Source organism: Oncorhynchus keta, chromosome 14, assembly GCF_023373465.1.
Source record: "Oncorhynchus keta strain PuntledgeMale-10-30-2019 chromosome 14, Oket_V2, whole genome shotgun sequence".
Classification (NCBI taxonomy): domain Eukaryota; kingdom Metazoa; phylum Chordata; class Actinopteri; order Salmoniformes; family Salmonidae; genus Oncorhynchus; species Oncorhynchus keta.
The window spans coordinates 44,297,313-44,312,772 of NC_068434.1; the positions used below are offsets into that span (position 1 = coordinate 44,297,313).

A 15,460-nucleotide genomic window follows, 5' to 3' on the forward strand; every position below is an offset into this window, starting at 1 on the left:
GGTGAGATCTTGCGTGGAGCCCCAGATCGAGGGAGATTATCAGTGGTCTTGTATGTCTTCCATTTCCTAATAATTGCTCCCACAGTTGATTTCTTCAAACCAAGCTGCTTACCTATTGCCGATTCAGTCTTCCCAGCCTGGTGCAGGTCTACAATTTTGTTTCTGGTGTCGTTTTGACAGCTCTTTGGTCTTGGGCATAGTGGAGTTTGGAGTGTGACTGTTTGAGGTTGTGGACAGGTGTCTTTTATACTGATAACAAGTTCAAACAGGTGCCATTAATACAGGTAACAAGTGGAGGACAGAGGAGCCTCTTAAAGAAGAAGTTACAGGTCTGTGAGAGCCAGAAATCTTGCTTGTTTGTAGGTGACCAATTACTTATTTTCCACCATAATTTGAAAATACATTCATTAAAAATCCTACAATGTGATTTTCTGGATTTATTTTTCTAATTTTGTCCGTCATAGTTGAAGTGTACCTATGATGAAAATTACAGGCCTCTCTCATCTTTGTAAGTGGGAGAACTTGCACAATTGGTGGCTGACTAAATACTTTTTTGCCCCACTGTATGTGAATATAAGCCTATATCTCATATTTCAGCGCATTCCTCTCTCCCACTCTCTCCCTCACAACAAGGACGATGTGTGGCTCCCTGCCCTCTGTTAACTCAACCCTCCCTAACTCTCACCCCTCGAATTCCAGCTGCCCCAATCAAAGAGTTGCTGCAGACCTTGAAAGCTATGATGCCAAAACATACAGAAGGGAGAATGGCCTACCCCTGCCTAGATATATACGTACTGCTTTACTTTGAAAACATAGAAAAGGCCTGATTATGGGAATGGTGCTTAAAGATACTAGGAGTTCAACTCTAACTGCTGCCTAGAAACCTGCCAACTAAAAAATATGTGCATTTAAACTTCTCCCATCAATCAAAGACAACACAAAAAAACAACAGAATAATGATTAGCCTTCCCTTGCCCTGCCTTGGAAATCACTGCAAAGCTAAATAATTAATCTAAGCATGAATGGAAATAGTGCATTAAAGAACACTGTATAATGGATAACTCTCAACATTTGTTTCATTTTTACAGGCAGCCTACACAGTACATTGTTTATGAATGTCAAATCACCGCTTTGTCTATACATTACAGTTCAACGCATTTCGCATACTTAATTTATTTTCAATCGAATAGAAGACGAAAGACATCTCTGAGCCAAACAGTCATTTCCCATCAAAAGGAGGTGTACTCCACTGTATCGAGCTTGTGTACTAGGTAGTGATGGGGGTAAAACAAAATGGATACAGTAACATATCAGGATATTCTTTTTGCCAATATATCATATTGTTTTGACAGTATCGCAATATTATTTTTGCGCCAGTCGGCTTTAACCAAACCTACAGTATATTTCCTTCATAGCTTGTTCTCCATCTTCTTTTTAAATAAGGATCCAGTTTACTTACACATTTACTTCCGTGACTGATCGAAACCAATTTTTCCCATTTTCTCTCAATCTTGTCCCTTTGCAGCAGATGTAAGGTGAGCAATACGTTGTTTGACCATGGGATCGCAATAAAATCACAGTATTGAATCGCATGTAAAAATCGTGAGAATCGAAATACATATCGTATCGGCACCTATGCATCGTGATAATATAGTATCGTGAGGTCCCTGGAATTTCCTAGCCCGAGTACTAGGCTAAGTGAAATGATTGTGATGAATTAGTGCTGAAGTTGTAAATATCTTTGACGTCATTGTAAGTGGTTCTGGATCAAAGTGTCGGCCAAATGACCTTCATGTGCAGGAGGTCAAGGTTAACTGGGAGTTCTCTACTATTCTATCACCAACTGGACACATCTGCCCGGCCTCCAAGCCAAAAGTCTATCGGAGGTGAAAGGTTATGAACAACACCTGATAAACAGTCTCCTGCTCATCTGCTGAGAGGACTTTTCAAACCTTTGGTCTGTGAGTTTTGACAGAGGCCTAAATGATCGATTTTAAAAGGGAAAATATAAAATGTCTTTTGTCAGTGGCCTTTTGTGACTCAGGGCCCTTTTTATGATGCCTGTTTGGGGATGTATATCAGAGGCTTTTCATAATCATTGACAGAAGGTCATCTGTGAGAGAAGGGCATCTTGGTATGACAAACGGAGAAGAACATGAAGGACTGGATGGAGAACAAAGTGTTTTTTTTCTGATGAGAACGTCCATTTTGTCTTCTTTCAGCAGGAGAATGGCACGACTCTTATATAACCAGCATGCTCCTAAAGCAATGGAAACACAAACATGTTGTGCATGCCTGTGTATGCTACAGACTGTGCCCCCACTCCTCTCTCGCTATCAGGCTGAAAAACAGTCTTCCTCCCTGTACCAGTCCACACAGTGTAGCTAGGAAACAGAGCCTGACTCACTGACAAGACGACAGTCATTAGGCTTAAAACAAACCCTCCAAAGTCTAAATAAAACCCTTTCTGTGAGCACCAAAGCCACAATAAATTGCGGTGTGAAAAGAGCAAAGGCGCGATAGGGATATATCAGCGGGTATATTGCAAAACGGTTAGCTAATTGCCCTGAAGAGCCTGGGGGATATGGGGCTAATGCTGAGAATCACCACCTTTCCAGCTCATTTGGTAATGTGAGAGAGTTAGCTAACACTGGGCTAACAACACGAAGAGTGATTTCTTCAGAGAGATGGAGACAGGCAGAGGTGAGCGAGTGAGCATATCAACGACAAAACATTCTTTCAACTTTCAGAATCCTTAGCAACTTGTGTGTCATCCAATGTCAAGGTCATAAGCATCACATTGACATTACTCCCAGATAATTAGCTAGTGGTTTCAATTTCACTAGTTCCCAAATCAGGCATGGTAAGATGTACATCCACCATGATGTAGCATTGCAGACACATCCTCCTAATGCTATAAAAGGCCATTACCAAGGAGAAGCAGCAAGAGATTAGAATATTATCTAGCTCACTATAAAGCAATGACCTTCTGATCCGTCTCAGCTACCGTTTGTTACCTGGGCAAAGAACACAGCTACATTTTTCATTCTGTATCCTGTTGCTTTCTTGCAGATAAGCCAATTATGCACAGTGTGCATGTGTGTGTGTGTGTGTGTGTGTGTGTGTGTGTGTGTGTGTGTGTGTGTGTGTGTGTGTGTGTGTGTGTGTGTGTGTGTGTGTGTCTGCATGCGTGTGTGCATTTCTATATGCATACAAAGGACGTTTACAAGAACAAAAAATCCTTCTACTGTCATTCAATTCACAGGTTCATCAGAACCCCATGCTAGTGTTGATATTTTGTGCTGTTGTTTTGAACAGGACATTCAGTCTGTTCTTTTGCCTTAAATGTTTAGCTAGTAAGTGCCCTGTATCCATTCTAATGAGCCCACTGTAATATCCCTCTGCAGTATTGGACATTCTGTCCATTTAAACACGTCCATTCACAAACCTTGTTGCTCTTCCCACTTAAGTGTCTAAATCAGTGCGATTTAATGTGATTTCCGTGCAAATTGAGTTACTTCCTGCTGTGTCATCACTCACGCACGCATGCACGCATGCACGCATGCACGCACGCACGCATGCACGCACACACGCACTCACACACACACACACTTGAAATACTTTATTTGAATCCACAAATCACATTACACCCATATGGAAAAATTTAGGACACGTCAAATATTTAAAATTGTCCCAAAAAATGTACACTGAGTATACAAAGCCTGAAGAACACCTACTCTTTCCATGACACGGACTGACCTGGTGAATCCAGGTGAAAACTATGATCCCTTATTGATGTCACTTGTTAAATCCACTTCAATTAGTGTAGATGTAGGGGAGGTGACAGTTTAAAGAAGGATTTTTAAACTTTGAGATATGGATTATTTAGTATGTGTCCCATTCAGAGGGTGAATGGGCAAGACAAAATATTTAAGTGCCTTTAAATGGGGTATGGTAGTAGTGGTGTAAAGTACGTACCCCAAAAACTACTTAAAGTATTTTTAGTTATCTGTAATGAACTTTTACTTCACTACATTTCTAAAGAAACTAATGTACTTTCTACTCCATACATTTTCCCTGACACCCAAAAGTACTCATTACATGTTGAATGCTTAGCAGTGATAAATCCTATTAAAATGTAACATGTAGTTTGTTCGTATCCTGTTTAGTGAATGATTACTGTGAGTATTAACAGAGTTTAGGCCATGAAAATGTGTGTATGCTAATTTAGAAATGTTGACCTAATCAGATGTTGCCTAGGATCAGAGAGCAGGGTCAGGCGCAGAACAGAAGATGCACGGGGTGTGATTCTGACATCTGGCTAAACAAAGAGAGGACCGTGGACATTTCACAGGGGAAAGGAGGGAATCTCATTGGGGTCATAAAATGTATAGCTGGGGAGGTTATGCCTACAAGGGAAGAGTATAAAATGTGTTGTGAGCTTTCTAATTGCATGCACTTAGCTGACTGTATCCTTGGTATTAAACACACTGGCGGACTCACTATACACACATGCTTCTTCTGTAAAGTATGTCTGAGTGTTGGAGTGTGCCACTGGCTATCCGTAAAAATGTCAAAAATAAATGAAAATGGTACTGTCTTGTTTGCTTAATATAAGCAATTTTAAATTATTTACACTTGTACTTTTGATACTGAAAGTTTATTTTAGCAAGTACATTCACTTTTGATACTTCAGTATATTTAAACCAAATACTTTTAGACTTTTACTCAAGTAGTATTTTACTGGGTGACTAACCTTTGAGTTATTTTTCATTAAGGTATCTTTACTTTTACTCAAGTATGACAATTGGGTACTTTTCCCACCACTGTGTGGTAGTAGGTGTCAGGGGCACCGGTTTGTTTCAAGAACTGCAACGTATTTAGGGAGTTTCCTCCATTCTTCTCTCCAGATCTTCTCAAGCTCTGTCAAGTTGGATGGGGAACGTTGCTGCACATCTATTTTCAAGTCTCTTGAGAGATGTTTGATCAGGTTCAACACCGGGCTCTAGCTGGGCCACTCAAGGACACCTGCGTTGTCTTGGCTGTGTGCTTAGGGTCGTTGTCCTGTTTGAAGGTGAACCTTCACCCCAGTGTGAGGTTCTGAGCGCTCTGGAGCAGGTTTTCATCAAGAATCTTTCAGTACTTGGCTCCATTCATCTTTCCCCGAACCTAACGAGTGTCCCAGTCCCTGTTGCTGAAAAACATCCCCACAGCATGATACTGCCACCACCATGCATTAAACAAATCAAATTATCATTTGATGACAGCTTTGCACAACCTAATCACCAGGGTTGGGGTCAATTTCATTTAGTCAAATCAGGAGGTGCTTGAGATCCCAAATTAGTTATACAGGAAGTGCTCCAATGAAAAGGTTTGCGTAAATGTTCCTAAATTCTTAAACAGATATTTTTCAGAATAATAAAAATAGGTTTGAATGTCAAAGAGATGTTCACATGAATAATGTCTATTTGTCACATGGTATCTGTGCAACTTAATGTAAGGTGTAGGCTGAACAGCCTTACCTTCTTAACCCTTTGACGTGGGTGTGATCATTCTACAGTGGTCCCTGCAGCGTACACTCAAACCAGTGTGATTAGAACAATTCATTTCAACGTATAGCTACGATTGACGCAACAGTCGGCGTTTGAGCTGGTCACTCTTGCATAAAACAGTCTGTACAACGTTATGTCCTCAATGTGAGCAGTTTATTTTTGGATGCAATTTTCCGACATTCGCAGAAGTAGAAACGACATAACACAATTCTCATCCAAATTGGAAAATATTGGATGCAGTACATCAGTCCTAGCGCTAACTGAGGAAAGATTGAGCTAACACAAGCAGTCATATTAGGTCAACTCTCAGCTGATAGAAACCATAATATGAATTAGCTAATATAAATGACTATTTACAGTTCATCACATATCAAAATAATTGATTTTCTAAAAGTCTAAAGTAATCCCGCCATGTTCATTTTTCGGCATCAACCAAAGATCAGAAGAGGTGACAAGCTGAGTTGGGTCTGAGTATGAATTTTGAAGGCGAAGGGGGTGTTTCATCTAGCATCATTCACTTCCCAGCCATTCACTTCTGGAAGTTTAAAGATGAGAACCATCCCATCACCTTGTTTTGGTATAACATCTTTGGTCTGACAGACACCCAGAATGCATTGAATGACATCAAACATGGCTCCACACATAGCCGGCAAATGGCTTAGCAATAGCTGATCATAATCAGTACAACCTTCAAGAAAGTATTTTACACACATCTTATGTGTCCATTACAAACTATGCAAAAATTGGAATGCATGATGTGACCAGTAATTGAAAACATGTCAATAAAACCATTTCCTGAAACGGATTTATCGATAAAAAAAGTGGCCAATGTCGGTGTTATGGTACTGATGATGTGTCGCCACAAACGGTTTGTTTACATTTTTACCGTTGTGGTTAGATGGAGTAGCTAGGCCTACAACAGCTCTGTCTAGTGGTCGCGTCAGGGGCAGTTGTTGACAACTGTAGCATTTTAGCTAAGCCTAACCCAAACCCTTTTCCTAACCTTAAGATAACGAGGTTAACATCCTACATTAATTCACCTAACCTGCTGCGTTAATTGTCCTAACCTGTCATGTTAATTATCTTAACCTGCTATGTAAACAAACCATATGGGAAACAAATCATCATTATCACCACACCGGCAGCCAATCACGTCACCCCTGACACTCACTTGGAGCCATTGTATCGTTGCTTATGTAGCTAGTGTGGTAAGCTGTAGAATTATACATCTATTTCAAAAGGAGACAACTCACAAATGTGGAAATTCAGGAGATTTTTGTAAATTCGGACAATGATTCGGAGTATGACAGTGAGGAATCAGATTATGACAGTGACAGTGAGGAGCTGCTCTCCAAACTTGTGACCTTCAAGAACGCTGAATCTGAGGACCCCTTGCCCACTGACGAAGTCCCAGGTCCGTCTGATGATGGTGGTGGTGATGGAGGCAGGCCAACAGTGGGTGAAGTACAGCAGGTCTGCAGTAGCTGGAACGCTGCCAGCCATTTCATCCATTCTGAACCTGCTGTTCACTTTTATGAGTCCCAGCTAAGAGCGCAAAGCCACTTGCCGTCTCCCTCTGAGGCAGTGCGTCAAGTTGTTTCTGACAGAAATATAGTGGAGGAGAACAATCACTATGCCTTGGAGCTACAGGAGAAGAGATAGCCACAGGGAAGGTGGATCACCTGATGGGAGAGTGAAAGATCAAACCAGACTGAGTGCTTGACTAAAATCGCAAAATGGGGGTAGTGGATAAGTCGGACATGATGAACAGCTTTGTGGCATGCGCTCGGAAAATCCATCACCACATAACACTGCTTTAAAAATCATCATTGTGAATAATATAACCGTAAGAAACAGTAACGGAACAGCTCCACAAGGGGGCAGGGCAGGACAGAACAGAGTTATGCGAAACAGACCAATTGAATACATAGGCCCCGGTCATGATAAGGCCAGGGCAGCTTCAAAGGAAACAACACAAGCTAATACTTCTCTGACTGAGCTAATAGCTAGCTAAATAAGCACAATTGAGTACAACAGCATAAAATTTATGAAATTAGTATCTCGCATGTCCGCAGTTATAAAGGAATACACACAGAATACATTATTCTCCATACATATACTGAGTGTACAAAACATTAGGAACACCAGCTCTTTCCATAACATAGAACAGAGCTCCCCAACTAGCGGGCTGCGTGTGGTTTAATTTGGCCCAAAGTTCTTTGAGGAAAAAAATACAAAACATTTTTTTTCAATAATTTACATTGTTGAAAATAAGACAGTAAAACCACCAGAAAATCAGCTCCAAGTGATTTTGTAAATCTGTTCCCAAATATTCCCACCCATGACAGAGAGACACGTGATCGAATACAAATGCAAGCAAGGTTTGAAATGATAATGTTTTAGTCAAATATGTGGCACAATTCAGGAAACTAGGTGTATGAGTCACAACTTCATAAGAGAGCCGTTTGAAATGTTTATTTTATTTTTTTAATCAAAATGTTTTTTGGGGGGCAGAAATGCCTTTTCGAACATGTGAACTTTCATGTGCCTTAATAACAAACTTGTATGCCATCTGTAAATACGAATACAATTGTTAACGAGCCTTGTTGGTCAAGTCACATAAAAAGACAGCAACCACAAGCCATGATTGGCTGAGATAATAGGTGGGCTGGACATGCAGAGAGAGGAGTTCGGATTGGTCTGCCATATTGAAGGAGTCTGTCTATTTGAGCTTGTGAGTCTGTGTTGGTAATCCTGTCGAATACAGATTTTTCAAAAATATATTGTGTAGTGGAGCTCCATAAGTGTTGCTCTCCATTTTCTGGAGGATCAAGTTTTGAAATCAGTGGAATTAGGGTATGATAGCTAAAGAGATGACGTAAACACCTGTCTCCGGTCTACATCTTCAAACTAAGGGCAACCGTGGTATGGCATTCCTGACAGGGAGATGCGTCCATGATGCATGTTGATGTATACAGGTTAAGATAGCTAGCTAGCTATATTTTCAGATATTACACATTTCTAATTTTGACAGGAAGTGGTTTCATTTCAAGCTAAAGTGTACTGTTCGCTACAGTGGTTCGTCCTTTAAAAGTTGCAGCATACTGCAGCACAGCTTGCATGGTGACGCAGAATTCTATAGCACGTTATTTAAGTGTCAGCTGCTGTTACAATTAATGCTAGTTAGTGCTAGTTTGACCACCAGAGGGCATCTTTGAGAAGCATTTGATAGCCTTCAATAGTGGCCGCACTAGAGAATTCAAAACCTTTTTTTGGAAGAATTAGTATATGGGACTGATTTTAAGAAATGTTGCATAATTAATTAGATTACAATTATGGTGTTTCTATTCTGAGAAAAATGAAAAACCCTCAGGGTTTCTGTTAGGATGGAACGGAAAATATGGTGCTGTACAACGTTACGGTAAAGAGGAGGCTACAGTACTAAGAGCATAACATTTCTACACCCTAATTGTAGTCTAACCAATACCCAAACGGAGATTCAGTGAAAATAAAAATCAAGACCAGTCCCCTTGCTTGTCTCAGAGCAGCACGAAACGGTGCTAAAATAGTTGACCACAGGGGTAGGCTATTGCTTCGCATCCTATTGATTCTAACTTCAATATGCTCTTTAAATAAATAAGACCTACACCACTTAACAGCACATTACTCAATACTAGTGAGACTCATATAGCCAATAATTACATATGGGTCTGCCGTAGTAAACATGCCAATGTTTACATTTCCAGCGAGACTATTCAAGCCATCGACTCGCTGATGAATGAAGATGATGAACGATCGGCAAAGGCCATCTGTAATCTGCTGGCACATCAACATCGCTCTAATCACAGTCAGAAGACAGTTGAAGAAACTTGCATTGACTTATGGAAAGGCTCAGTAAGACATGTTATACACCGCTCAAAAAAACAAAGGGAACACTAACATAACACATCCTAGATCTCAATGAATGAAATATTCTTATTAAATAATTTTTTCTACACATAGTTGAATGTGCTGACAACAAAATCACACAAAAAATATCAATGGAAATCAAATTTATCAACCCATGGAGGTCTGGATTTGGAGTCACACTCAAAATTTAAAGTGGAAAACCACACTACAGGTTGATCCAACTTTGATGTAATGTCCTTAAAACAAGTCAAAATGAGGCTCAGTAGTGTGTGTGGCCTCCAAGTGCCTGTATGACCTCCCTAAAATGCCTGGGCATGCTCCTGATGAGGTGGCGGATGGTCTCCTGAGGGATCTCCTCCCAGACCTGGACTAAAGCATCCGCCAACTCCTGGACAGTCTGTGGTGCAACGTGGCGTTGGTGGATGGAGCGAGACATGATGTCCCAGATGTGCTCAATTGGATTCAGGTCTGGGGAACGGGCGGGCCAGTCCATAGCATCAATGCCTTCCTCTTGCAGGAACTGCTGACAAACTCCAGCCACATGAGGTCTAGCAGTGTCTTGCATTAGGAGAAACCCAGGGCCAACCGCACCAGCATATGGTCTCACAAGGGGTCTGAGGATCTCATCTCGGTACCTAATGGCAGTCAGGCTACCTCTGGCGAGCACATGGAGGGCTGTGCGGCCCCCCAAAGAAATGCCACCCCACACCATGACTGACCCACCGCCAAACCGGTCATGCTGGAGGATGTTGCAGGCAGCAGAACGTTCTCCACGGCGTCTCCAGACTCTGTAACGTGCTCAGTGTGAACCTGCTTTCATCTGTGAAGAGCACAGGGCGCCAGTGGCAAATTTGCCAATCTTGGTGTTCTCTGGCAAATGCCAAACGTTCTGCACGGTGTTGTGCTGTAAGCACAACCCCCACCTGTGGACGTCGGGCTCTCATACCACCCTCATGGAGTCTGTTTCTGACCGTTTGAGCAGACACATGCACATTTGTGGCCTGATGGAGGTCATTTTGCAGGCAGTGCTCCTCCTGCTCCTCCTTGCACAAAGGCGGAGGTAGCGGTCCTGCTGCTGGGTTGTTGCCCTCCTACGGCCTCGTCCACGTCTCCTGATGTATTGGCCTGTCTCTTGGTAGCGCCTCCATGCTCTGGACACTACGCTGACAGACACAGCAAACCTTCTCGCCACAGCTCGCATTGATGTACCATCCTGGATGAGCTGCACTACCTGAGCCACTTGTGTGGGTTGTAGACTCCGTCTCATGCTACCACTAGAGTGAAAGCACCGCCAGCATTCAAAAGTGACCAAAACATCAGCCAGGAAGCATAGGAACTGAGAAGTGGTCTGTGGTCACCACCTGCAGAACCATTCCTTTATTGGGGGTGTCTTGCTAAATGCCTATAATTTCCACCTGTTGTCTATTCCATTTGCACAACAGCATGTGACATTTATTGTCAATCAGTGTTGCTTCCTAAGTGGACAGTTTGATTTTACAGAAGTGTGATTGACTTGTTGTTAGATTGTGTTGTTTAAGTGTTCCCTTTATTTTTTTGAGCAGTGTATATACAGTTGAAGTCGGAAGTGTACATACACCTTATAGGCTGACCATACCGCTCGCGTTGCAAAATAAATGTAGAAATCTGTTATTCAATTATTGCACCCACACTGCTCACGTGCGTCAACGAGCGTCTGCGTTGCCAAGGGCTAAAATAGAACTCCTTTCTATTTCTGACGCTGATCGTGCTGTAAGTCCTGCCTCTCCCTTCTCCCATCTCCTCATTGGTTTATAGAAGCAGGTACCCACATGCCATCTCCTCATTGGTTATAACCACGTGGGTGATTGAAAGACGATGTCACGGTTTTCCTTAGGTGAAAGAGAGTCAGACCAAAATGTGGTGTGGCTATTGCGATCCATGTTTAATGAAGCAAAGTAAACACGAATCAAAAACAATAAACGTAACACGAAAACCGAAACAGCCTAATACTGGTGCAAAGTAACACAGAGACAGTAACAAGGACAATCACCCACAAAACCCAACACCAAACAGTCTACCTAAATATGGTTCCCAATTAGAGACAATGACGAACACCTGCCTCTGATTGAGAACCATATCAGGCCAAACATAGAACTAGACAAACTAGACATGTAACTTAGAATGCCCACTCAGCTCACACCCTGACCAACCAAAACATACAAAGCAAACTATGGTCAGGGTGTGACAGACGAACTGTGTTGCCGGTCAGTGTAGTAATACTATGAAAGTTTACATGCCAATTACCATATACATTTAAAGATGTAAAAGCCTGGAAGGAGAATAGATGACTAAAAACGGTCAACCGAATCGTTTCATGTGTGGATTAATTGTCGGAGTACAGAACCTTGTGCATGTCAGGTAAAATAACAACTTAATGTTTATATCCCAGGGCAAATTAGCTAGCAAGTGCAAGCTAACTAGCTAAATTGCCATAAATGTTTAATGCTTTTCGACCTGTTCCCAAATTAATGTAATTGGTTCAGAGTTTGTTTTGATATTTTAACCTGTGAGTCGTGATTGCGTTTGGTGTAGGGCAGCTGGTTTTGGTTCCGTGTTAGCCAAATACATTTAAACTCAGTTTTTCACAATCCCTGACATTTAATCGTAGTAAAAAGTATCTGTCTTAGGTCAGTTAGGATCACTACTTTTATTTTAAGAATGTGAAATGTCAGAATAATTGTAGATAGAATAATTCATTTCAGCTTTTATTTCTTTCATCACATTTCCAGTGGGTCAGATGTTTACATACACTTAATTAGTATTTGGTTGCATTGCCTTTAAATTGTAACTTTCGGGTAGCCTTCCACAAGCTACCTACAACAAGTTGGGTGAATTTTGGCCCATTCCTACTGACAGAGCTGGTGTAACTGAGTCAGGTAAGTAGGCCTCCTTGCTCACACATGCTTTTCCAGTTCTGTCTACAAGTTTTGTATGGGATTAGGGTCAGGGCTTTGTGATGGCCACTCCAATACTTTGACTTTGTTGTCCTTAAGCCATTTGCCACAACTTTGGAAGTGTGCTTGGGGTCATTGTCCATTTGGAAGACCCATTTGCAACCAAGCTAATTTTCTGGAATTTTCCAAGCTGTTTAAAAGGCACAGTCTACTTAGTGTATGTAAACTTCTGACATACTGGAATTGTGATGAGGTGAATTATAAGTGAAATAATCTGTCTGTAAACAATTGTTGGAAAAATGACTTGTGTCATGCACAAAGTAGATGTCCTAGCCGAATTGCCGAAATTAAAGTTTGTTAACATGAAATTTGTGGAGTGGTTGAAAAACAAGTTTTAATGACTCCAACCTAAGTGTATGTAAACTTCAACTGTATAGCTTGGAAAATTTGGAAAAATTTGGAAAGCTTGGAAAATTCCAGAAAATGATGTCATGGCTTTACTAGCTTCTGGTTCATTGATATTATTTGAGTTAATTGGAGGTGTACCTGTGGATGTATTTCAAGGCCTACCTTCAAATTCAGTGCCTCTTTGCTTGATATAATGGGAAAATCAAAAGGGAATCCGACCTCAGAAAAACAGTTGTAGACCTCTACAAGTCTGGTTCAACCTAGAGAGCCATTTTCAAATGCCTGAAGGTACCACGTTCATCTGTACAAACAATAGTACACAAGTATAAACACCTTGGGACAACGCAGTCGTCATACCTCTCAGGAAGGAGATGCGTTCTTTCTCCACTGTCGCTGGACCAGACAAGACTGGCAAAAGGTGCTCTTCACTGATGAGTCGCGGTTTTATCTCACTAGGGGTGATGGTCGGATTTCCGTTTATCGTCAAAGGAATGAGCGTTACACCGAGGCCTGTACTCTGGAGCGGGATCGATTTGGAGGTGGAGGGTCTGTCATGGTCTGGGGCGGTGTGTCGCAGCATCATCGGACTGAGCTTGTTGTCATTGCAGGCAATCTCATTCCCCCCCAGAAATGTCCGGGAACTTGCTGGTGCCTTGGTGGAAGAGTGGGTTAACATCTCACAGCAAGAATGGGAAAATCTGGTGCAGTCCATGAGGAGATGATGTACTGCAGTACTTAATGCAGCTGGTGGCCACACCAGATACTGACTGTTACTTTTGACCTCTGTCACGTCCCACGAGCCAGGTTGTGACAAAAACTCACATTCATTCTTATGTTTAATAAATGTATTAGTGTGTGTGTGGCAGGCTTACAATGATGGCAAAAAAACAACATTTGAGAGTGCCCTGACCCTGGTGCTAGAGGGGGTACAGGGGCTATGGGACTATAAAATGTTTGGGAACCACTGGCCTAGACCCACTCCAATTCGTTTACCGCCCCAACAGATCCACAGGTGATGCAATCTCTATTGCACTCCACACTGCCCTTTCCCACCTGGACAAAAGGAACACCAACGTGCGAATGCTGTTCATTGACTACAGCTCAGCATTCAACATCAAAGCTCACCACTAAGCTAAGGACCCTGGGACTAAATACCTCCCTCTGCAACTGGATCCTGGACTTCCTGTTGGGCCGCTCCCCATGTGGTAAGGGTAGGCAACAACACATTTCCCACAGTGATCCTCAACACAGGCACCCTTTAGGGGTGCGTGTTTAGTCCCCTCCTGTACTCCCTGTTCTCCAACGACTGGGTGGTCAAGCACGACTCAAGCACAACGCGGTTGTGGGCCTGATCACCGACCACGATGACAGAGCCTATGGGAAGGAGGTCAGAGACTTAGCAGTGTGGTGCCAGGACAACAACCTCTCCCTCAGCGTGATAAAAACAAAGGAGATGATCGTGGACTACAGAAAAAGGAGGGCCGAGCACGCCCCCATTCTCATCAATAGGCCTGTAGTGGAGCAAGTCGAGAGTCCACATCACCAACAACCTATCATGGTCCAAACACACCAAGAAAGTCATGAAGAGAGCACGACAACGACCTATTCCCCCTCAGGAGACTGAAAATATTTGGCATGGGTCCTCAGATCCTCAAAAGGTTCTACAGCTGCACCATCGAGAGCATTTGGTTGCATCACTGCCTTGTATGGCAACTTCTCGGCCTCTGACCGCAAGGCGCTACAGAGAGTAGAGCGTACAGCCCAGTACATCACTGGGGCTAAGCTGCCTGCCATCCAGGACCTCTATACCAGGTGATGTCAAGGGAAGGACTTAAAAATTGCCAACTACCCTAGTCAGACTCTCTTCTACCGCACAGCAAGTGGTACCATAGCGTCACATCTAAGTTCAAAAGGCTCCTTAACAGCTTCTACCCCCAAGCCATAAGACTGCTGAACATTTCATCAAATGGCTATCCAAACTATTTGCATTGACCCCCCTGTTTTTCTACTCGCTGTTTATTATCTATGCATATAGTCACTTTACCCCTACCTACGTGTACATATTACCTCAATTACCTTGACTAACCTGCACCCCCGCACATTGACTCAGTACCAGTGCCCTCTGTATATAGGCTCATTATTGTTAATTTATTGTCTTAATTTCTTTTTACATTTGTTTATTTAGTAAATATTTTCCTAACTCTTATTTTTATTTTATTGTTGTTTAAGGGCTTGTAAGTAAGCATTTTATGGTAAGGTCTACACATCTATTCGGTGCTTGTAACAAATAACATTTGATTTGATAACACGTCGATCATTTTCAAAATATATTTACTTACTTTAATAGATTCTCCCACTACCTCCATTTTCTGGGTCCTGGGCAATCTTTCCGAAGTTTCCGTTGGTAGCAAAACCCAGCCAGCTATATGGACAATTGGAGGACTTCCACCACACTGACTCTGGTCTCCCAACATTGCGACTGGTGTGGTTGCTAGGTGATTTTTTTACGCAACTGCAACCACTCTGTAGATAATTGGCAAGCAGCGTGACTTGGTTTGAGGGCAGGGCGGGTTAACTGTCCTGTTGAGTAACAATCCAATTTTGGAACAGTGACACGCAAAAAGAAAAAAACACTGGGGGTTCCATTAAAGGTATTTG

General features: G+C 42.2%; 1 protein-coding gene across 3 annotated transcripts in view; it reads right to left on the reverse strand.

The window, feature by feature from the left end:
* The window catches only part of ghra (growth hormone receptor a), an 83,527-nt gene that overhangs the window by 31,108 nt on the left and 36,959 nt on the right, over window positions 1-15,460 (reverse strand). Inside the window, exon 1 of one of the 3 annotated variants that reach the window (XM_052461816.1) lies at window positions 15,142-15,252. The exons of the other annotated variants lie outside the window; for them this stretch is intronic. The gene's annotated coding sequence lies outside the window, so the exon portion shown is untranslated. Of the gene's footprint in view, window positions 1-15,141; window positions 15,253-15,460 lie in introns of those variants that run through there. 3 annotated transcript variants of the gene reach the window in all.